We start from the raw sequence: 24214 nt of genomic DNA, 5'->3' as shown, positions 1-24214 counted from the left end.
AAAGTTCTAATGCTTAAACACTTAGTCACCAGAGAACTCTCCTAGACAGAAGAATTCATTTTTCCTGAGGATTCCATATCAAGTTTTATGATAATTTTTTGTAATTGAAATTTTATTTTTATTTTTAGTTTCACATTCTTTCCCTCCCTCCCCCTTCTCCCCATCTATTGAGAAGGCAAGAAATATGATACCCATTATATATATACATGACATATACAGTTATGCAAAACTATTTCTGCATTAGCCACATTCTAGGGGAAAGGAAGGGAAAAGAAAAAACAGAGGAAAAAATATGCTCCAATTTGCACCCCAAGTTCATCAGTTCTCTATCGGAAATGGATAACATTTTATAGATGACAGTGTAAATACCACCACCACCAACACAACTCTCATTGATGCAGCATTTTAAGGTCTGCAATGTGCTTTCCTCCCTCACAGAGCCAGGGAAAATGTATGCCCAAGGATCCAACAATGTCTAAGGTGCCTTTTTTCCCCAAGGTATTTAATTTCAATATCACTAGTTACTAGAATAACTAACTAGAATAGCACTAATTACCTCAAAAGACCTGTTGAATTGATTGGATAATACCATTTTTTTCCCTTTAAAAAGATCATTCACATAACCCCATCTCAGAAAAAGAAATTGAACAAGCCATTGATGAACTCCCTAGGAAACAATCTCCAGGGCCAGAAGGATTTACATGCGAATTCTATCAAACATTTAAAGAACAATTAATTCCAATACTATATAGACTATCTGGGAAAATAGGTGAAGAAGGAGTCTTACCAAATTCTTTTTATGATACAAATATGGTGTTGATACCTAAACCAGGAAGAGTCAAAATAGAGAAAGAAAATTATAAACCAATTTCTCTAATGAATATAGATGCAAAAATTTTAAACAAAATATTAGCAAGTAGATTACAGCAACTTATCACAAGAATAATACACTATGACCAGTAGGATTTATACCAGGAATGCAGGGTTGGTTCAATATTAGGAAAACTATCAGCATCATTGAGCATATCAACAACAAAACCAACAGAAACCACATGATCATCTCAATAGATGCAGAAAAAGCTTTTGATAAAATACAACACCCATTCCTATTAAAAACACTAGAAAGCATAGGTATAAATGGAGTCTTCCTTAAAATAATAAATAGCATTTATCTAAAACCTTCAGCAAGCATTATATGTAATGGGGACAGGCTAGAAGCATTTCCAATAAGATCAGGGGTGAAACAAGGATGTCCATTATCACCACTGTTATTCAATATTGTACTGGAAACCTTAGCTTTAGCAATAAGAGAAGAAAAAGAAATTGAAGGCATTAGAATAGGCAAAGAAGAAGCAAAGCTATCACTCTTTGCAGATGACATGATGATATACTAGAGAATCAAGTAAAAAACTACTTGAAATAATAAACAACTTTAGCAAAGTTGCAGGCTATAAAATAAACCCACATAAATCATCAGCATTTCTATATATTACCAACAAAGCCCAACAGCAAGAGATAGAAAGAGAAATCCCATTTAAACTTACTGTAGACATTATAAAATATTTAGGAGTCTACCTCCTGAAACAAACCCAGGAACTCTATGAACACAATTACAAAACACTTTTCACACAAATAAAATCAGATCTAAATAATTGGAAAAACATCAGTTGCTCATGGGTAGAGCTAATATAATAAAAATGACAATCCTACCTAAGCTAATTTACTTATTCAGTGCCATACCAATCAAACTACCAAAAAATTATTTTATAGAGTTAGAAAAAATAATAACAAGATTCATTTGGAAAAACAAAAGGTCCAGAATATCAAAGGAACTAATGAAAAGAAATGCAGGGGAAGGTGGCCTAGCAATTCCAGATCTTAAATTGTATTATAAAGCAGCAATCATCAAAACTGCTTGGTACTGGCTAAGAAATAGGGAGGTGGATCAGTGGAATAGGTTAAATATGCAAGACACAGTAGTCAATGACTATAGTAATCTATTATTTGATAAACCCAAAGACCCCAGCTTCTGGGATAAGAACCCACTCTTTGAAAAAAACTGCTGGGAAAACTGGAAAAGAGTATGGCAGAAACTAGGCATAGACCCAAATCTCACACCATATACCAAAATAAAGTCAAAATGGGTTCAGGACTTAGATATAAAGGCTGATACCATAAGTAAACTGGGAGAACAAGGAATAGTTTACCTGTCAGATCTATGGAGAACAGAAGAATTCATGACCAAACAGGAGATAGAGAACATTATGAAAAGCAAAATGGATAATTTTGATTACATTAAATTGAAAAGTTTTTGCACAAACAAAGCCAATGCAACTAAGATTAGAAGGAAGGTAGAAAATTGGGAAAGAATTTTTACAACCAGTCTCTCTGATAAAGGCCTCATTTCTAAAATATATAGAGAATTAAGACAAATTTATAAGAACACAAGCCATTCCCCAATTGATAAATGGTCAAAGGATATGAACAGACAGTTCTCAGATGAAGAAATTAAAGCCATCTATAGTCATATGAAAAAATGCTCTAAATCATTATTGATTAGAGAAATGCAAATCAAAACAACTCTGAGGTACCACATCACACCTATCAGATTGGCCAACATGACAAAACAGGAAAATGATAAATGTTGGAAAGGATGTGGGAAAATTGGAACACTAATACATTGTTGGTGGAGTTGTGAAATGATCCAACCATTTTGGAGAACAATTTGGAACTATGCCCAAAGGGCTACAAAAATGTGCATACCCTTTGATCCAGCAATAGCACTTCTAGGGCTATATCCCAAAGAGATCAAACAAATGGGAAAAGGACCCACATGTACAAAAATATTCATAGCAGCTCTTTTTGTGGTGGCAAAGAATTGGAAATTGAGAGGATGCCCATCAATTGGGAATGGCTGAGCAAGTTGTGGTATATGAATGTAATGGAATACTATTGTGCTATAAGAAATGATGAACAGGCTGACTTCAGAAAAACCTGGAAAGACTTATATGGTCTGATGCTGAGTGAAGTGAGCAGAACCAAGAGGACTTTGTACACAATAACAGCCATGTTATGCAATGACTAAGATTGTTAAACTGAACCTTTCTCAGCATTATGAGGATCTAAGACATCTCCAGAGGCCTCGGGATGGAAAATGCTGTCCACATCCAAGGAAAGAACTATGGAAGTCGAATCGCTATCACTTATTTTTACCTTCTGTTGAGTTTTGTTTCGTCTTTCTGATGGTTCCTCCTATTGGTTTTAATTTTTACTTACAACTTCACTAATGTGAAAATATGTTTAATGGGTATGTAAATGTAAAGCCTATATCAGATTGTGCCGTCTTGGGGAGGGTGGGGGGAGGAAGGGGAGAAAAATTTTCAACTCAAAAGCATATGGAAGTGATTGCTGATAAATCAAAATAAATTAAAAAATTTTTTTTAAAAAAGATCATTTATATCTCTCTATTACCTTCATGCCTAGTACTATGCTATTTACTGTCCCCACCCCAGAGGTAAACCAAAAGTTTTTCAACATAATAGTTATTACTGATTTTTGTTATCCCTGCAAATGGGTTCAGAGTGAAATAGTAGAGTTCCAGCTGAGAGTCAGAAGACCTGAGTTATCTAGTATAAGCTATGTGACCTTGGACAAATGATTGATTCAATTCAATAAACATGTTTGTTTATTGGGGGAGGCAAGGATGAAAAATGACAAAATCATAGAATCATAAATTTGGAGCTGGGAGGGACCATCTTGTCCAATTCCATTTTACAGATGAGGAAATTAAGGCTCCGGAAGGATAAGGTCACAAAGGTAATAAGTGGCAGGGTTGAAATTCAAACTCAGACTCTGACAATAAATTTTATGAAATTTTTTGAGGAACAAAGAAGTTAAATAACTTGTCCAAGGTCAAGTAGGTATCAGGTGATGGAGCCAAGTCACCAGAATTGCAATCCCAAACTATCCACTATGACACATGGCCTCCAAAGAAGTATGGTCACTGCTCTCAAGGAGATTATAGTCTATCAGGGAGGAATCAGAAGGAAAAAAAAAATCACTAACAGGTATTTTATACAAGGCAAAATATGAAAGGAGGAACAAGGGAGAAATGCAGAAAAAAAATATTTAAGAAAATCTTAAGGGAGAGAAATCCCTTTCAGTTGGGGAATCAAGAAGGGTTTCATGGAGGGCATGATACCCAAGCTAGACCATGGAGAAAAAAAAAGGATTTCAATGGGGTAACATGCAGTTAGAGTTCATTCTAGAGAAGAGGCTTGCGAAAATATATAAAGTCAAGAGTTCAGGCAATAGGAGTCCAGTTTGGCTGGAACACAAATCTGATGAAGGGTTGTAGTAAGATTAAGGTTGGCTGAAGCTAGATTATAGAAGGCCTTAAATGCTTGATGAAAGCTTTCATGATTTATGATAGAAATGCAGGATCTTGAATGTGAAGTTGCTTTTGGATGGTGAATTCCAAGGTGTAACCACTCCAATAGATAGTTTTCGTGGGTTGATGAACTGAGGTTAGGATGTTAGGATGATCATTCACCTAAATCCTGAAGCCACCAAGGATGGCTATATGGGTTGGGGTTCTGGAGAAGAGAATTCAAAGACACTGAGGAAGGTAGGAACTTAGCTTGGAGGGTGGGAGATGACAGTGAGAGTGGGATAGTCCTCACCATGGAACACTCTCTCTGACCTTTCCCCTATTTCTCCTTTAAACTTTTCAAGAAACCCTTAAGCCTACCTTAATCCAAGCCTTATCTATAGATTATGGATTTATCATAGCTATATCACAAACATTAAAGAAAAATTGCAAAATCAAGCAGAATTTGAGAATGCAGGAAAAGTTCCTCTTTTTCCTTCTGCCCAAAAAAGTCTACAGAAAATTCTTACCAGTCTCATTTCTCTTTTCAAATAATGTAGAGACCAGATCAATCCTAGAACAGTCAGTTACAACTAAAAAACTAAGACTATGTTATTATGTCCACAGCTTGACCTTTGACATGCATCACTTATATTAGTCAAGCCTACTGCCTTTATTTAACCTTAGTTTCTGATTTGCCTATTTAAAATGAGGATAATGCTCATCAGCGCATTGCCTAAGGACATAGAGAATCTTTCTAAATTATAATTACAGGTATTTCAATAATACCTCTCAATTTTGTGATTAGCTGCTTTACCCCAAGGAATCTGATGAGAGTACTATGGGTTTACAGCAAAAACCTGTTTATTCAAATCACTAGACTGATAGGGATTTGGAGGAGGTGGTAGAGAGAGGGGGATGCAGGATAGAACCCCTTGGGCTAGAGCATATGAAATAACCCAGAAATTAAGTTCAAGTATCTCAACTTCCAGAAGAGGAAGCTAAAGCCCAAAGCCATATTAAGAGATTTGAAGGTCATAGTAAGAGGTAACAGTAACGTGGGAATTTATTCCAGGAATGGGAAAGAGTCTGTGCAAAGGTATGGAAGAAAATGATAGAACGGCCTAGAGTGATCATTGTGTGCCAGGCACTATGCTGGGGAATATAAAGAAAGGTAAAACACAGTACTTACTGCCAAGGGGTTCGTGGTTTAATGGGAATATCAATTTGTCAGCTATGTGGAGGACGTCTTGAAGAGGGGAGACATTAGATCAGAGAGATCAATGAGACTACTGTCATAGTCCAGATGGGAAGTGATGAGATCCTGAATGAGGGGTAGCAATAGGCATGAAGAGAAGAGACCAGGTGCAACATATATTGATGGAAGCATAAGTGACAAGCCTTGGCAACTGACTGAATATGGAGGGGAGAGAAGAGAGAGCAAAGAGTAGAGGACACTTCCTGAGAAGAACCTAGGTGATGGGAAAATGGAGGTGCCCTACAGAAGTTAAGAAGAAGCAAGAGATGGGAAGAAGGAGAGAGAGAGAGTTCTCAGTTTTAGATGCATGTGAGATATCCAATGTCCAACAGGCAGCTGATGTAGTCCAATAGGCATTTGTTTTGGTATCTCAAGCATTAAGCTAATCTTTGTGTTTCCAATGGCCCAGACGCTATCCAATCCCTAACTGTAGGGGATGTCCAAGCATGAAATGGTCTGTCGGAAAGAACACTGGATCTGGAGTCAAGAAACCTGAGTTGGAATCTTGGGTCTGCCATTTACTAGCTATGTGACCTTGAGTAAGTCACCTAACCTTCCATATGTTCATAAGATGATGGATGTAGCGCTAAAAAAGGATATCAGAAGCTATGTACTCCAACCCCCTCAAATGACATCTGAGAAAACTGAGACCTAAGTAAGCTAAGTGACTTACCCAAGGTTACGCAGACAGTGTTAGAAACAAGTTCTCTGACTCCACAGTCAGAGCTTTTTCTGTTGTAGCATACTTTCTGAGTCTCAGTTCTTCATCTGTAAAAACAAGAATAACAATCTATTATTCACAATTCTTTGAAGTAGGTAGTGGAGGCACCAAATGAGATAATATATAGAAAGCACTTTGCAAACATTAAAATACTATAAAAATGCTAAGTTCAATAAAATAAACCCAAAGTCAGCTCTTTCTGAATGACCACTATGGCTAATAGCTGCTATTTCTTGAAGGAAAGTTCCATCAAAACAAGTAAAACCACTAAAACCACCAGGATTTTTTCTATAGTCTCTAAATGATCAATGGGATCTATGACCAAACTATTCATCTCGGTCCAGTCATACTGAAACTTCCGACCCATTTCCAACTTGCTAGAGTTCTACTGAATAGCCATCAACTATGAAAGCAAAAGTATTTTATTTGCTACTTATTCATTTATACTTAGGTGGATATGAAGTCCAAATCTCACAACAACTAGGAATTTATTTTCAGGTTACATATTGACTAAGTTTATCACTAAGACACACCTTGGTCAGACACTGTCAATTAAAGTTATCCTGCTTCATGAATAATGCAAAGTTCTATGTACCTTGGCAACCACAAAAACTATTATGCTGACATTGAAACTTAATCCATCCTTATGCAAAATGAGGGCTGTGACATCTGTTTGACTTTTTTTTTATTATTGTGATTATTTTTATGCTCAACCTCACTACTAAGTTATAAAGATCCAAGAGGGAAAAGATGACCTTTTCCCTAAATGATGCATCTCTCCCAGTGCCTAGCACAATGTTCTGCTCACAGAAAAAGCACTCATCAGTCTTCCTTTCAACTGCACGGGATATGGATTAGCCAAGCAGTGAATCATTGTTCCTTTTCTCTTTTTAAATGAAAAGGATCTGGCTCACAAGTTCTTAGCCAAGGTATTCTGATCATTCAGACTTCCTGATCCAAGAATATGATGTGAAGAATTATAAGAATTTAAAAAAACTAAAAGTGTGTGTTAGTAAAGAAAAAAAAACTCAAGACTTTATTACAAATTCATGATATATTTATTGATTACTCAAGGAACAGACATTACAAATGTTGTGTGCTCTTAGATTTTTGTTCCCAAAATACCTTCTTAGCAAAAGGGTAATTGTGCCCTGTATGGGAAGGACTGAGCTAAGGGCTAAGTATACCTGCACCCCTTCTTTGCCCAGCTGATGAATGACAACTTAAGAGCTGTCAAGCCTTCAGACATCACTGCCACCTGTTGTCAGAAGCCAGTACTATTATCTTAAAAATGATCATCCTCTACCTCAAACAGCTTTCCGCTCCTTTCCATTCACAAAAGTACTGAAGAGGATCTCATCTGGGGGAATGGGAGACTGAACAAGAGCCATCCAAGATTATCACTTAGATAAATCACCAAGGAATGAGGTCATTCATGTAACTACCTCTCTGGTCTGAACAATGGGTCATAAGACCATGGATTCAGAGATGGGAGGATGCTAGGGGGATGTCTAGTCTAATGCGTCGTTTGACAGATGAGAAAAGTGAGGCCCAGTAATATGAGGTCAGTAAGCAGCAAAGATTAGAATCAAACCCAAGTCCTCTGACCATCAATAAATTGCTCTTTCCTATCCACCATGTTTGTGACTCCATGTTCATTGGGGAAGTATACTGACAAATGAGACTTCTCATTAACAAGCTACAGAATGTTCAAGAAGAAAGTGACTGTGCAATAAAGAAGGCTTAGGGAGGACTTGATTACCATCTTCCAGTACCTTAAGGGATGTCATGAGGAGCAAGGATTAGATTTGTTCTGTTTGGCCCTAGAGGACAGAACCCAAAACAATACATGATGCAAGGAAAATCTTCCTAATAATTTTTTATTTAAAAATTTGGCACTGATGTTTCACTTTTGCATTAGTCGATGTTTTTTGTGTTATTTCCTATCTTCCTAGGCTACAGGAGATAGCCCATCTCTCCTTTGAGAACAGGAACCATCACAGCACCTATCACAGTGGTGGTGGGTAGAAATGGCAGCAGGATGTAGGGGAAAGAGCCTGGACCTTCCAATTAACCAAAGGTTTGACCTTGGGTAAGTCACTTGGCCTCTCTCTGAACTTTAGTTTTTTATAGATTTAGCTTCTTAAGGACAGTAATGCATCCATTACCTGCCTTCACACAGTAATTGAGAGGAAAATAATTTGTAAATCTTTGATCATTATGAAGTGATAAATATGAGTTGATAATAATTCTAACAACAAGACATTACACACCTCTACCGTGAGTGGGGCAGACAGTTTCCCACAACAGACAAACTGGTGAACTTGACATTGATTCTGTCAAATTCTAGACATGGCTTACTTAATGGCCTCAGGAAGGTGGGTACTACAACTCTGTATCCTGTAGGTTCACTGAGTAGTTTGGGAAATTAACCTTCTTTCATTCTTTTTTTGACAGGAGATAATATATCTGGATTTCGATGACATGTCTGGCAAAGGCTTTCAAGATGATCTTTGTAGACAAAATGGAGAAATACGGACTGAGAGTACCGTTAGGTGGATTCATATAACTTAGTGATCAACTATTCCAGTGGCATGCCAGAGTGCTCTATCTTCAACCTGGTGCTGTGCAATAAAAAATGTTACTCAAACGAACATTAAGTGCCTGCTACAAACGAGACACTGTGCTGGATCTTGGGGAGAAAAAGAAACAAAAGTCTCTGACTTAGGATAATGACTCACATTTACAAAGTATTATAAAGTTTGCCAAGCTTGCCTCAGAAAACCAGAGAGACAGATAACATGAGTATCATTATCCCTGTTTCAAAAACAAACAAATAACCCTGAAGCTCAGAGAGGTTATAGGACTTGTCCATGATCACAGAGATGATAAGTATCTGGGCCACCTCTCATCTGACAGGATGGATAGGACACACACAAAAAATAAATGCAACACAAGGCAGAATGTGGTTAGTGTTAAGGGTCAGACAAGACGTTATGAAAAATTTGAGGAGGAAGGGGTCATTTTTATCCAGAGGGATCCACAAAATCTTCATGAAAGTGGTCACTTCCCAGGTGGATGAAAATATAAGTGCCTGTTTATCAAATTTTCAGATAGAATGAAGCTGGGAAGAGCAGTTAAAATGGTGAAGAACAGAATAAAGAAAAACAAAACACAAATTAAAGACCCCACAGCCCAGGATTGTGGGCAGGGTCCACATTTCTTTATTATATATATATATATATACACACATATATATACATACACACACATATACATACACACATATATACATACACATATATATACATACACATATATATATACATACACATATATATACATACACATATATATACATACACATATATATATATACATACACACACACATATATATATATAAATTTATTTATTTTTAATTTTCAACATTTACTTCCACAAGATTTTGAGTTCCAAACTTCCACTCATCTTGCCCCTCTCCCCACCCCAAGATGGCATGCATTCTGAATACTCCTTCCTCTAGTCTGCCCTCCCTTCTATCTCTCCCCCTAGAGTCCACATTTCTACCTTTTAAACTTCACTTTGATCCAAGTCGTTCTCTAGGGTTCACAAAATCAGGTGCCCAGCCACAGAAGAAGGAAACACAACTTAACACTGAGTGACAGAAAGAAATCCAGCAATTTTAGCTAGAAGCTCAATAAAACATGGTCAGGCTGCCAAAAAAGCCCAACTAATCTTAGATCACATTAATAGAAACATGTCCAGAACAAAGGAAATGACATATACTCTTTCCTGGTCAGACTACACCCAGTTTATTGTGCTCAGTTCTGGGTACTTTAAGTGGACCATAGACAAACTAGAAGTTGTCCAATGGATTATGTCAAAAAAGATAGCTGAAGCAACTATTTAGCCTGCAGGAAGATTTAAGTTGCAAATGAATGCTGTAAAAAGGATGAGGAATCCTTTTTCTCTTTGACCTCAAGAGGGCAGAATTAAGATCCGTAACGGGCAGTTACAAGGAGCCAGATTTTAGCTCAACATAAGGAAGAATTTTCTACCAAATTTCCTCTCCAAAAATGGAACAGCTGCCTCATGAAGCAGCCACCTCCCTGTTACTGAAAGTATTCAAGGAGAAGTTGAGTGATCACTCCTCAGAAATATTATAGTAGGGATTCCAAAACTGAACAGGGCATTCTGTTAGATGACCCCTAAAGACCCTTTTAACTCAAAGATGCAATGATTCTACGTCCTTACAAAATTCAGTGTTCTCTTTCTCAGAAGAACTTGCATACTGATGTGCCCACTAGATTCAGGCATTCCGCAATGATAGATTTTTTGTACAGAGTTAGGTCAAAACACCATGACCATGTTTAGAAATTGAGGTATATGCTAGATTTGAACTCTGTTTTTTATTTTGAGCATTAATGCCCTTAACTAAAATTACACTCCAGTGCCTTATAATTTTGTGGAGGTAACCTTGGGTTGTCAAAGGTTATAAGGAATTACAAGCTCTAGCAGGTTCTGGAAAGACTTCAAGTATGGGCCTGAAAATTAACTATATATTTGCTGAAAAGAAGCCCAACAAAGTTCAGAGGGGCTCATTATTAACAGATTGGCTACCAGGCAATGACTTTTTTTTTAAGTTGTAGAAACTTATAAAGAACATCTACAACAGCTGAATGGTCTTGATCTATGTAAGTAGAGGGGGGTCAAATCAATGATGAAACCACAGGGCCTTGAAGTCTCATAAAGCTACCATTTCTCCTCAAAATTTTTTTAAAGTTTATCAAAGTTTATGGCAAAATGAGTCAATTCATAGATATTCATTCTACTTTTTCACTTTCGACAAACATGTCTCATCTTAATCTGGTACTGTTAGTGTTGACCTTCCACAGGTTTGTGACCCTGTTAGGCAGCCAACTTCAAGCAGAAGAGCAGTTTAATATAGGTATAGATAGATTGTATATACTTCTATATGGACATGTCTCCCCCAATAAAATGTAAGTCACCTGAGGGCAGGAAATTAGTTTCTTTTTTATCTTTATATTCCCAGGACCTAGCACACATTAGGTGTTTAATAAATGCTTGTTTGCTTAATTAAATCATAACTCCAATCTATAAACATAAATATTGCCCTACACAAATGATGGATTTATTTGGGGGAAACTGATAATATGAACACATCAATTTGTATGAATTCTGACCATTTAAAAATGTACTTCTGAAACAAATAAGAACTAGAGGATGACAAACTTCTTATTCTCAAACCCAGGAGATTTGACTAAAGTCACCTGAGAGCTCTAACATGTTAGAACACGCGTAAGGAAAGTAATCTAAAGATGATAGACACCAAACATATTCAAACATGCTCATTTAGAAATAGATTTGGACTTTCATTTTTCCTCTCCTCTCTTAGTCCAAATTTAACCTGACAGGATCACAAACACAACAAAGAATAAAACTTAGAAGAGCTTTATACACCTACAGCCTCACTGAGTTCAGAAAGTTAGAGTCAATTTAACTTTTCGCTACAAATTCATCAAAAATACAATAAGAACTCAGAGGATAAGGGGAAAAATAATGGAAAGGGGATGCCTAGACCTAAGATGAGATTTCATCACCATAGGGAGTTCCCCTCAAGGCAAAGTCTACAGTTTTAGAGAGTTACTTCCGGGCACATGTTTGTCCAGTGACTTGCTCAGGGTCACACAGCCAAGCTGTGTCAGAGGTAGGGCTTGAACCGAAGTCTTCCTAACTCAGAGGCCAACTCTGCAGCCATTACATGCCACAATGCCTCAATGTGACAACATATTTGAATGATTACTTTATTATTAATAGCAATAATGACTAAAAAGGAAAACTTTTTTTTACAGCATTTCAATTTAGGAAAAAAAAGTAAAATATTCCAAGGTAGCACAGCCTTGTATTTTGACCAAAACACACAAGTATCTACTTGAAAGTTTGGCTGTATCCAGAAATTTATAATGCACATAAAAAGCCCAAGCATTTTCATTTTAAATTTTCTAAATTAAAATCAGTAGTAGGTGCTAAATAAGCATTAAATGATTTTTTTTCACTTGCATCATATTCAAGGGAATATTTAAGTTACTAAAACTTACCACAGGCTTAAGTGATTTCCCTACAAACCCCTAAATATCTATGATTATGTTAAGGATGAGGAAATTAGGGTGCTGGGCTACACCTTTGAAAAGGAAGAAATCTTTCACAAAGTTCTAACCCAAATGAACAACACCAGCCTGGGGCCATTAATTCTTCCATGGCTAAGATCTCTCTATCCTTTGGTTAACAACTGTTGGATTTTTGGGCTGCTGTTCACCGACGTGGGTTTTTTTTTCCCCCCTTTAAGTTTGGGCAGATGTAACGGGATGAAGCTGGCCCTGAGAGGCAGACAACACCGGAATTCTTGTCCCAGCCCTGCCACTAACTACACACGTGATCTAGGGCAAGCCTCTTAACCTCTCTAGGCTTCAGGTTTCCTCATCTGTAAAATGAGATGAGTGGAGGCAGTTAAACCAGCTAGAAGGCCACTGCCATCATCCAGGCAAGAGGTAATAAGGGGCCTAAACTAAAGTGGCAACAATAGCAATGGGGGGAGGTGGAACGGGGGACTTGGGGTTGGGGAGGGAAAATGTAGGTGAAAAAACATTTTAGAGGCAGGCCTCAGAGGACTTGGTGAATAAATGAAAATGGAAGTAGAGGAGGGCTAAATGATTTGTCAGGGCTGAGCCAGCTCTAGGACCCATCTACAGATGTCTTAGTCTAGTGCTTTTCCCATTACACCATAAAAAAGTATAACTAGATCCGATCTTTGAATGAACCAAACCATTAAATCTTTACGTTGCACTTCCTAAGTGGATATTTAAGCACAGCCAAAAGTAATAGCAGTGCTGAGAAAATCCCAAATGAGAAACTTACAACATCAAAAACAAAGCCTGGGTTTGCTAGTTTCCTCAAGAATCACCACAAGGCATAGGAAGCACTGGGGGAGTAATATCCCAGATCAATTTCAATATCACCAAACATGCTTTGAATTTCAGCTTGAGTGTGTATCAATCAGGAGAGCCAGGCAACCACAGCTGTTAAGTGAATCCCTAGAGCATAGAGGAAGAAGGCTCTATTTGTGTTTAGAGAAGGAGGGGAAGGGGAAAAGAAATAGAAGATTGGGGAGATTATGACCTAAGCTTGCAATTTGTCTCTTGGGGAGACAAAACAAACACATCAAACAAAGCAACAAATCACCAACCTCTCTCTCTCTCTCTCACCCACACACACACCCACACACACACCCACCCACCCACCCACACACACACACAAACACAGTATAAGTAGAGTATTTCAGAGCCGAAAGGAGGCAGAACAGAGGCATAAGCCAGCCTAGAGGAGGGGAATGGAGCTGGGCATACAATTTCCTAGAAGCAGCAGATGAGAGGCATTGTAGGGTGGTGGAAAGAGCGCTAAATTTATGGTTAAGAGACCTGGCTTCCAATTCAAACCTTACTAGCTCACATGACCTGGACAAGCCTTCTGAGCCCCAGTTTCCTCATCTGTATAATGAGGATAGCTAATGCTCATACTATCTACGTCATAGAGTTGTCAGAAAAACTCTCCATAAACATGAATACTGTATAAATATTTGTTATTTTCTGTTATAGTTTATATGATTACAAACAGCAGTCCGGATGACAGCTTGGTGTCTGAATTTCAGAATGTACTTAGGGATATGTCAACATGCTCCATTTCATACTTATGAAAACCCAAATACTCTTACTTTCTGATCTCCTGAGTATGCCTTAATTGTCCACTGCTATTAATAGAGATCCAGTTCTAAAGCGTTCCTAGCCAGCTTAGTTAGAAAGCAGCTTCCAATAACATCCTCATTAGCCATTTGATAACAAAGTCTGAGCTTCTTCCAGTGCCATACAACAGACTATCAGCAGCTCTCCTGCTGCCAGGACTCAAGTTACCAGAAGCTCAGGGTTGGATTGCTCCAAAGGGCTTCTGGCTAACTGCCCAGTTGCCCACAGGAAAGCCTGCATTTCTCTATGGAGGAGGAGGAGGAGGAGGAAGGAGAGCCCAGTGGTGACTGACCCATCAGCTTTGCCTTGGCCCTGTCCCTCATTCTACCTAATTCTACACTATATAGGCTATGACTAATGCCCAGAAGTCTGGGCTCTGGAAACTCCAAGGCTGGTCTGATGATCTAAGAAATATGTGCAGCCTGAACAGCCTAGAGAATCAGAGCCTGTTTGAAGCTATGAACATGTTATTTCTCTTAGTACACATACTCCACAAATTTCAGTCTCTATTAGACAGGCAAGGAAAAGAGGGAGTAAAGAGAAAGAAAAAAGTTTGGTGCCATCTTGGTGTAAAGTAAGCATTTTGGACTGGAGTTAAAAAGACCTGGGGTTCAAACCCTATCTCTGTGAATTACTGTTTGCGTGACCATAAACAAGCCCCTGCCCCTTTCTAGGTCTCAGTTTCCTCATCAGCATGATAAGGGCAGTTGTATTAAATAATAATAACAATAACTAGCACTTATATAGTGCTTGAAGGTTTGTGGAGCACTTTAAATATTATCTCTCATTTGATCCTCACAACAACCCAGTGAACTAAGTTCTAGTATTGCCCTCATATTTACAAATGAGGAAACTGAGGCTGAGATAAAGTGACTTGTTCAGGGTTACACAGTGTTAAGTGTCTGAGGCAGGGTTTTAATTCGGATCTTCCTGATGCCAAGTCCAACACTATTTATGCACAGCCTAGCTGCCTAAGATACTTCATAAAGCATTTTACAAATGTTATTTCATTTAATCCAATCACAACAACCCTAGAAATTAGATGCTAAAATTATCCCCATTTTACAAATGGGAAAAAACTGAGGCTGAATCAGGCTCACTGAGCTAGTAAATGTCTGAAGGATTTGAATTGAGGTCTTCCAAACCCAAGGCCAGTGCTTTATCTACTGGGCCATCTAGCTCCTTCCATATCTGAAATCCTAGGATGTGATTACCTGGTGCTCTAGACTTTCAGCTATGGTCAAATCTACATTGTCAGAAGGTAGATAATTCACACTGAAGCTAAGCCTTAGCAAATCTTTTCAACCTCTTGCTTTTGTGATCATCATTCCTGCTGGCTTTTATTTGGCATATAGCCCAGCTAGAGCTGGAAGTGAAGACCTTTTAAGCAGAAACATTTAATTACCTTCCTTCACTTTCCCCCAAGGAAGGCCTATCACTTCCACTAGAGAAAGCTGTATTGAAACTGGATCTCCCTCCAAGGAGCAGCTTTCTATTCCAAGGACAAATGATGGCGCAAGGAGAGAGAAAACTAGACAATTACGAAACCAAACCTAGGGCAGGGCAACCAATGCTTTGACCAAGGGCATCAAGATTAAGGGGGAGGGCTGACAACTACACTCCTTAGACAAGTAGAAAAAACTGAATTATGCACCTAGTTAACAAGCTAAGTAGCTTAAACAGGAACTACCAGATGGCCCACTCTCCTGGGCTTCCTTCCCCCAACAGCTGCTATATGCCAGAGGAGTTCCTCCACAGACCCAACCTATGATCTTTCCTACAGGTATAGCCTTCCCAGCAGTGTCTGTCTTGCTCTAGCCAAGGCCTTGTCTTCTGAGAATTAAGTGCTCATTTCCCACAACTGAATTTCTCTTAAAAGGTTAATTTATGGATACATCTCCTGCTGCTTGTCCCAGTATCCTGAGTTAAGTCTTCCCTGTGATTTTATTATGTTAAAGTGTTACAAATTTCAAAAATGTCAAAAACGTTCCCATTCACTTAGAAATAGATAAAGTTGCAAAGTCAAGTTATATTTCCTATCATCCCTGCCACTGACCTAGCTTCTATCACATCTATCATGGTGGCTAGCCCCATAGCAGGTACTTAATGCTTCCTGAAATTGAATTGGGAAGGTATTGTTATTTGGATTTACCCAGTCCCTGGAGGTGTTGTATCCCTCTTCCTCCTACCCATCCCAAGGATTATCTCACTGTATCACCAGCACAATGCCCAGCACAAAGCTTGACAAATGTTGTTGATTATTAGCAAGGCAAGGTAAACTGCAGGAGTTAGTGGGCTGCTTCTTCTCTCAGATCTTCAAGGATCCAGGATCTCATCACCATGGGTAATTGCTTCCACCCACCTGGATCACAATGCTTCTATGACTTAGTACATAACCTTATGGACCAAGAAGTTCATCCAGTGGACAAACTTGGGCAATAAGTCTTTCCAAATTTAGCCGGACTGATCCTCAGATAATAGAGGTTGGTAGGACATGATGATACTCGCTCTGTACCTGATGGCACCTCCACACCAAAACAAAGACAAGGCACTGAGAAGGGACCCGTGGAGATTTCTGCCCTGTACTCCTCTACAGTGTTGGGCTAGTAATCACCTATACTTTCTTTGCTTTAACAAATCTTTTTAAAGTTTGAAAGCCTCTCTCATTCAGGGGTTCTTAATTTTTTGTGTCGTAGGCCCCTTTGACTGTCTGGTAATGTCTATAGACTCTTCAGAATTATAGGATTAAAAAGAAAAGCAATTACATGGAAATACTATATATATTATTATTATTATATTTATATATATGTATTATTATATTATTATTATTATATATTATTATATATATTATTATATTATATTATATATACATATATTCAAAAACAAGTACATGGGTTCCAGCTTAAAAACCCTTGCTGTAAATAAATAAGCTTCATTACTATTTAAGATCTTTGCCTTCCCTTTCTACAACTATAAAATAAGAAATAGACCAAATGACTTGCTGGAGGTCATCTTATGAGGCCCAAGGAGAGAACTCATGAAAATCTACCTAAGCTGAACCAAACTCCTCCCCAAAGCACCGCTGGAAGGTTAAGAAAACAGGGGCAACGCTCATTTCCCAGATTTCTTCAATTATGATTCTTTCCCCCGTTACCAGACTGGACTTTCAATTGCACTTGGATGTGGATACTTCCCACATTAAAGAGACCACATAGTTTGTTTTCTCTCTATGACCAAGGTCCTAATCTGCTGCTATAACAAAATATGTTCCACTGCTACAAAAACTGTTTCTCTTAGGTCTTCATTCTTTACTCAGAACTGATAGTACTAGAAACACCAACTCAAATTAGATGACTCTCTGTCGCTCTGTAATTTTATTTCAATCATACTTATTAATGACAAGGGAATTTATGGGGAACCTATTGGATTCATGGCCTTTCTCTAGTTATGTCAACATTGCAAAGTTTACATGAAGCACTGAGGGGTATCACATCTCAAGTTGGCATTTCAATTGCGATTTCCTGGTCTAACGTCTTTTCTTTGTCAAATCAAACTTTCAATGCTCCTTATCGAAAAGCTAGTGAAGACAAGGAGCCAGCTCCTCCCAGATTAAGCATGCTTCAGGGAATAGCACTAGTCTGATCAAGAGTGGCCCTCTAGGTCCTCAAGTGAGGCCCTTTGACTGAATCCGAACTTCACAGAACAAATCCCCTTCATAAAAGGATCAGTTCTGTCAAACTTGGACTCAGTCAAAATTCTGCACCTGAGGACCTAGAGGGCCACATGTGGCCTCAAGTCTGCAGGTTTCCATGGGAGCATGTTGGAGGTGGGGTGTGGAAGAAGGGGTGCTGTATACCAGCATGAGTATTCAATTGTTTTTTTGGAACTAGCACTTTCTAGCCTATACGGCATTCATAGGTAAAAACATTCCTCAAACACCAACTATGCACAAAATGCTGAGCTAGGTGCTGAAAATGTCGATGAAAAAACCAATATACTCCTGCCCTCATACAGCTTGTAATCTGAAAGGAATGAAATGGCATATACATAGTGACATGTGATACACACTAGCACTTTTCACATTTAAGTTAATTTCACCTAAGTTTTACACTTGTGGAGAAAAAATCTTCATTTGACTAAGATTGTTAAACTGAACCCTTCTCAGCATTACGAGGATCTAAGACATCTCCAGAGGCCTCAGCATGGAAAATGCTGTCCACATCCAAAGAAAGAACCATGGAAGTCCAATCGCTATCACTTATTTTTACCTTCTGTTGAGTTTTGTTTCATCTTTCTGATGGTTCCTCCTATTGGTTTTAATTTTTACTTACAACTTCACTAATGTGAAAATATGTTTAATGGGTATGTAAATGTAAAGTCTATATCAGATTGTGCACCATCTTGGAAGGGGGAGGAAAATATTCAACTCAACAGCACATGGAAGTGAACGTTGACAAATCAAAATAAATTAATAAAATTTTAAAAAAAAGAAAAGAAAAATCTTCAATAACCATAAGAAAGTCATAAGTCTACAAAGACAGAAATTTAGGGTTAGAAGAGACTTTTTATACCTGCTAGTCTAGCCCCTGAATTTACAGTTAAGGGATCTTGAGGCCATAAGAGGTTAAAGGGTTTGCCCAGGGTCACATAGTTAATATGGAGCAAGGCCTGTATTTAAAGCCAGTTCCTAACTCCAAACACTATGCTCCTTGCTTCGGAGCCACATAACATTGTCTACACACATTCATTCCTGCCCATTTACTTTACGACTGCAAAGAATGAGAAACATCGCTTAGCAAATGACCCCGTTTTAAATTGAGAAGTTAGGGATTAAGTGTGAAACCCGCAAAGTAAGTCAGTGGACAACAGAGCATCACATGTGAATTTGGCAGCTGAAAGTGACAACAAAGAAGAAAACATACTGCCAACCCCACATTCGTTTTAAGATGACAAGTTGCATATGAAATGGGAAATGAGGGTATATCTACTGACAGAAATAACACTAAGTTATTCAGAAATCCCAATGGTGTCTGCCAATGGTTAAAAAAAAATGTATGAGATGTGCATAGAGGGGAAAACACATATGTGAGGGTTTATTGCATTTTATTGTAATAGTTCTTTCCACAAACTGAACAAATTAACACTGTACCAACCTTTGAATATGAAATGAAAGTGAAGTTTTCCACAATAAGAGTTATGGTTTTCTGCAAGGGGAAAATGCTGAGCTATTGAAGATAGTAGAACAAAAGTATTCCAAAAAATAAAAGTCGTATGTAGCAGGAAGCAACCAATTTTTGGTTTTCCTCTAAGGGAGGGAAAAAATACTTGCCACGCAACAAAAGCATGGTTGATTTGTTTTTGTTTTTCTTTAAGTGACAAGGGAGTTTAATGTAAAACATATACAGCCATTGGATAGATAAGAGTGCTGTTAGTACAGTCATGGGCCTCAATGTGACTCAGAATTAAAGAAGACATTGCACTGCCCCCCACTCTAGCTCCTGACCAAGCACACTAGTTTTGTGAGGAATATGAGAGCAAGAGGGTTTGCCCCCTCAGAGAGGCTGGTCATTGAACTGTTATAGGCGGCAAGTGGACAGAGGGCTGGGCCTGGCATCAGGAAGACTCATCTTTCTGAGTTCAAATCTGGCCTCAGACACTGTGTGACCTTGAGCAAGTCAATTAACCCAATTTGCCTCAGTTTTCTCATCTGTAAAATGAGCTGGAAAAGAAAATGGCAAACCACTGCAGTATCTTCATTATGTTCAGCATGCTGTTTACTCGTTTTCAGTCGTGTCCAACTCTTTGTAAACCCATTTTGGGTTTTCTTGGCAAAGATACTGAAGTGGTCTGCCGTTTCCTTCTCCAGCTCATTTTACAGATGAGGAAACTGAGGCAAAAGTGACTTGCCCAGGGTCATATAGCTAGTAAGTGTCTGAGGTTGGATTTGAACTCAGGAAGATTAGTCTCTCTGACTCTAGGCCTAGCACTCTATTCACTGTATCACCTAGATGCCCAATATCTGCATGGCCCTTGGTAAGATGCCGAAGTTCTCTGTGTCTCAATTTCCTTAACTATATATATAAATAAGGGGCTAGACTCAATACTGTATATGGTTTCTTCCAACTCTAAATTGATATATGAGTTTAATATAACAGAGATGATTAATGATTAGGTAATTAAAAGTTTTCTTTTCAATAAGTCATTGTATAATTTGAAAGTTAAAAAAAAAAGCAGCAACCACTCTTATGGACAAGCTTCCAGATCTGTCCAATTCATTTTTAGGGGATGGGCCAGAAATTTACCTGGATAATGCATGTTGGCTTCTAACTTAAACTTATATGCTATTAATTTTTCCAGGAATTTGAGGTGACAGAATGAAGTAGATGTTCACAAAATACTCTTAGGCTCAAGAAAATTACATTTTCCTTTCTACCCTCTCCACCATCTCTCCCAAGGCAATTATAGCAGAATTTCATTTTACTAGTTTGTTTATGGGGGTAATTGAGGTTAAGTGACTTGCCCAGGTCACAGAGCTATTAAGTGTTTCAGGTCACATTTGAACTCAGGTCCTCCTGACTTCAGGGCCAGTGCTCCATCCACTGAGTCAACGACCTGCTCATTACTGTGTTTTTTAAAAAGTGACAAGGGAATTTATTTTAAAACACATTTGACTCTGCTGAGGCCTCCTTGGGAGGCTAGGAGAGCTGCTGGGCTGGTCACAGGTCTCGAGCAGGACCTCAAGCAGGCAGTGCAAGCTCAAGCAGCAGAAACACCTTCCTCAGGCATCAAGGCCCTCTGGCTTACAATCAGGTCTGCCTTATCATCAGGAGCCTGCAGGGGTTTGGTCTCTGTCCTAATACAGTTTCTTCCCTGGGTGGGGGCAGACCTGCCCTTCTTCCTGGATACTATCATAATACCTGTTCTTTTGTGAGGAGACTCTTTTGCTCCTTCCAGATTGACTCTGGACACGCTCCAGCCTCCTTTTCTACCTCTCTGTCCTTAGGATGAGAGCTGCAGCTCATGGAAAACTAAAGGGTCCCCTAATCTTCCCTGCTGGGACACGCTGAATTACAGTTTTCACAACCTGGGTCTTATCCAGACATAATAAAGAGAGTATTAAGACCCATGTTAGCCGATAAGAGAGGAGGGGAGGAATGAGAGAATACAGTCATCCTGTGTTTAATCACTTCACATGACTACAAATGCCTTCCCTAAGGCTCTATATATTTTTAGTGAAAGAGATTTCTTTCATGCTATGGACCAGTGAAGGCAAAAGTAATTTAAATCTTATTCACAAAATTATTAAGAATACAGATTTTGCTTTCCAGAAAATAAAAATATGCTTATGAAGGTTGGTCCTGAAGAAGAGAGGAGAGAATGCCCCTCATTCCTTTCCTTACAGTGATGGAGGATTACAGGTGTGGCACGGTGCTTACACTGTGAGCCTTAGCTGATTTGTTCACTAGTTTTACTAAACCATGTTCCCCTCTTCTTTATCCTTTGTTATGATGGATGGCTTTCTGGGTAGGGAAATAGGGACGGAATGTCAAAACAAACAATATCAATAAAAATCATTTAAAAGAAAACAATAATGCTGCTATCTTGTTTTACTATTTTGAACTGACAGCAATGTCCACAAAGAAAAAAAAAAACTTTCCTCCACATTTATAAGAAAGAACTAGACTGCTGAACTGTGAAGTGTTATGAGAACAGAGATTTTCAGTTTTGCTAGCATTTTTTGAAACTAAAGAAAGGAGAAATAGTTAATGTATAAGCCTTCAGAAAAAGTATAAGTTTGGGGGTAATGAATGTTTTCTCTGTTATAAATGATTCATGGCATCCTGGGTCGGGGAACACTGCTGTGCCAAGTAGGTGCCAAAGGGCATCGGTCCTGAGCCAAGCAGTAGTAAGGCTGAACGCTGCTGCCAAGCTCCGGCAGCTTCAGGCACTAAGAATCAAAGTGGTGTCTTCTCCCACTGCTTTGTAGCAGCCCTCCTCTTCCATCAGAAGTTCCTGGGTGCCCCCTACACTGCAGAGTACAAAGAGCACCGGCCTAGAAGCCAGTAAAAGAGGTCGGGCTGCCATTGCTAAAGATTAGAAAGAATAATTCTTCTACAGGGTTGCCATAAGGAACAGAGAGGAAAATGCATAAATACACAGAAATGTAAGCTGCTACTATCATTATTCCTATTGCCAGAAGGTTAATCAAGATGCAGGAGTCATCTAAAAAGTTAGTGACACATTACCCTCTCTACCCCCATGGCAGTGCTATTTTCTTCATCTCATTGTTCCCTATCAGCTAACACATACTAGCTGAGTGATCGTGACTAAGTCACTTAAATTCTCAGTGGCATAGACAACTCTCTAGGATTATGCTACATGGATCCAAGCATGGGCCCAGGGTGAGGAGGGGGGGAATATTTACCAGATACTCCAATGTCACAAGACCAAATTACTACAACGGCACTGGTGAAATTTTTGCTGGCTAGTTAGACGTTTGGGCAGCTAGGTGGAACAGTGCTGGGCCTGGAGTTGGGAAGGGTCATCTTCATGAGTTTAAATCTGGCCTCACACACTTACTGTGTGACCCTGGGCAAGTCACTTAACGCTGTTTCCTCGTCTGTAAAATGAGCTGGAGAAGGAAATGGCAAACCACTCCAGTATCTTTGCCAAGAAAACCCAAAAAGAGGTCACAAAGAGTCAGAAACAACTGAAAAACAACAATTTATATATTAGCAATATATTTTTGCAGCTATAAATAAGATCCCTATTAGTACGAGGGTCTGAAGGTAGAAGACTTGGCTTTGAATTCCAGCTGAGTCAACCCTTGGCAAGTAATTTAACCTCTCAGGGCCTCAGTGTCATCTATTAATAAGCGTATTGGACTAGATGACCTCTAAGATTCATTCTGTTTCTAAATCTATGATTCCATGTGGGGCTTGGGCTTAACCAATATGAAACTATAAATCTCCTCATCTTAAAATATGAAGCAACTAAGTGGCTCAGTGGATACAGCACTGGCCCTGGGGTCAAGAAGACCTGAGTTCAAATCTGGCCTTAGATACTCACTAGCTGTGTGACCCTGGGCAAGTCATTAAGTCTGTCTGCCTCAATTTACTGGAGAAGGAAATGGCAGACCACTCCAGTACCTTTGCCAGGAGAACCCAATGGAAAGAATGGTCCACAGAGTCATGAAGAGTCAGACTAAGCAACTGAGCAGCAACATCTGTAACATTGTAACACTTGCACTACCTGATTCATGGGGTTGTTGCGAGAAAAACACTTACAGTCCTACAGCAACTGGAGTTGTTACTGTGATTCATGTTTTCAGGGTTTCTAAGGGAGAACTAAAGAGACTCATCTACAAAATCAGAAGGACCTTTCTAACTCCAGTGACAGACGAGTCAACAATGGCATCAACGTTAAATTTTGAAGGATCTCAAAGACTGAGCTCCAAGGGCACATTCTGGTGGGGGAGTGGGCGGGGGGGGGACGACGTATATTTCCTTTTAAGGTTGGGTCACCTTTAGGCTCCTATCTTAAAGAGTCTCCTATCTTAAAGGGAAATGTGGCATCTTCTGATTTCTACTGAAAGTGTACTTACTGTTACACACAAAATAGACAAGTCAGAAAAATGCCCATCATTTCCAAGTAGATCTCAGAACCATTAAAAACAACAACAACAAACATTCTATTAATTCTACATATACAAAATTTCAATATTATAAGGAAAAAGAGTATCCAAAATAAATTGACATGTCAGTTATTTTTAAAATCAATGCCAAAATAAATTTTAAACTATTTCTCTCCAAAGTCCAGAATTTCTAAATGTCCAAATTGGCTAGTTTCAAGGCTGGCATTTCAATTTTGACTATCACAGCACCATTTCTTTAAAAAATAGTCTCCTATGAAGCCAGCCTTGGTATGGGATTATTGAAGTTTAATGATTATAAAAGCCAGGCTGGAAATAGTGGCATTTGATGCAATGATTATGAGAGCCAGAATAGTATAACAGATAGAAAGTTACCTTTGAAGCCAATGGACAAG

General features: G+C 38.7%; 1 long non-coding RNA gene across 2 annotated transcripts in view; it reads right to left on the bottom strand.

Annotated features, from left to right (window-relative positions):
• LOC110211265 (uncharacterized) overlaps positions 1–24214 on the bottom strand; it is a 55992-nt gene that overhangs the window by 21167 nt on the left and 10611 nt on the right. For both annotated transcript variants that reach the window (XR_013485797.1, XR_002325339.2), the window contains exon 2: positions 6301–6395. This is a non-coding gene — a long non-coding RNA (uncharacterized LOC110211265). The remainder of the gene's footprint in view (positions 1–6300; positions 6396–24214) is intronic.

Source organism: Phascolarctos cinereus, unplaced genomic scaffold (assembly GCF_003287225.1).
Source record: "Phascolarctos cinereus isolate Bilbo 61053 unplaced genomic scaffold, phaCin_HiC Scaffold_1;HRSCAF=81, whole genome shotgun sequence".
In the NCBI taxonomy this organism is placed as follows: domain Eukaryota; kingdom Metazoa; phylum Chordata; class Mammalia; order Diprotodontia; family Phascolarctidae; genus Phascolarctos; species Phascolarctos cinereus.
This window is presented reverse-complemented; position numbering and strand designations above follow the sequence as displayed.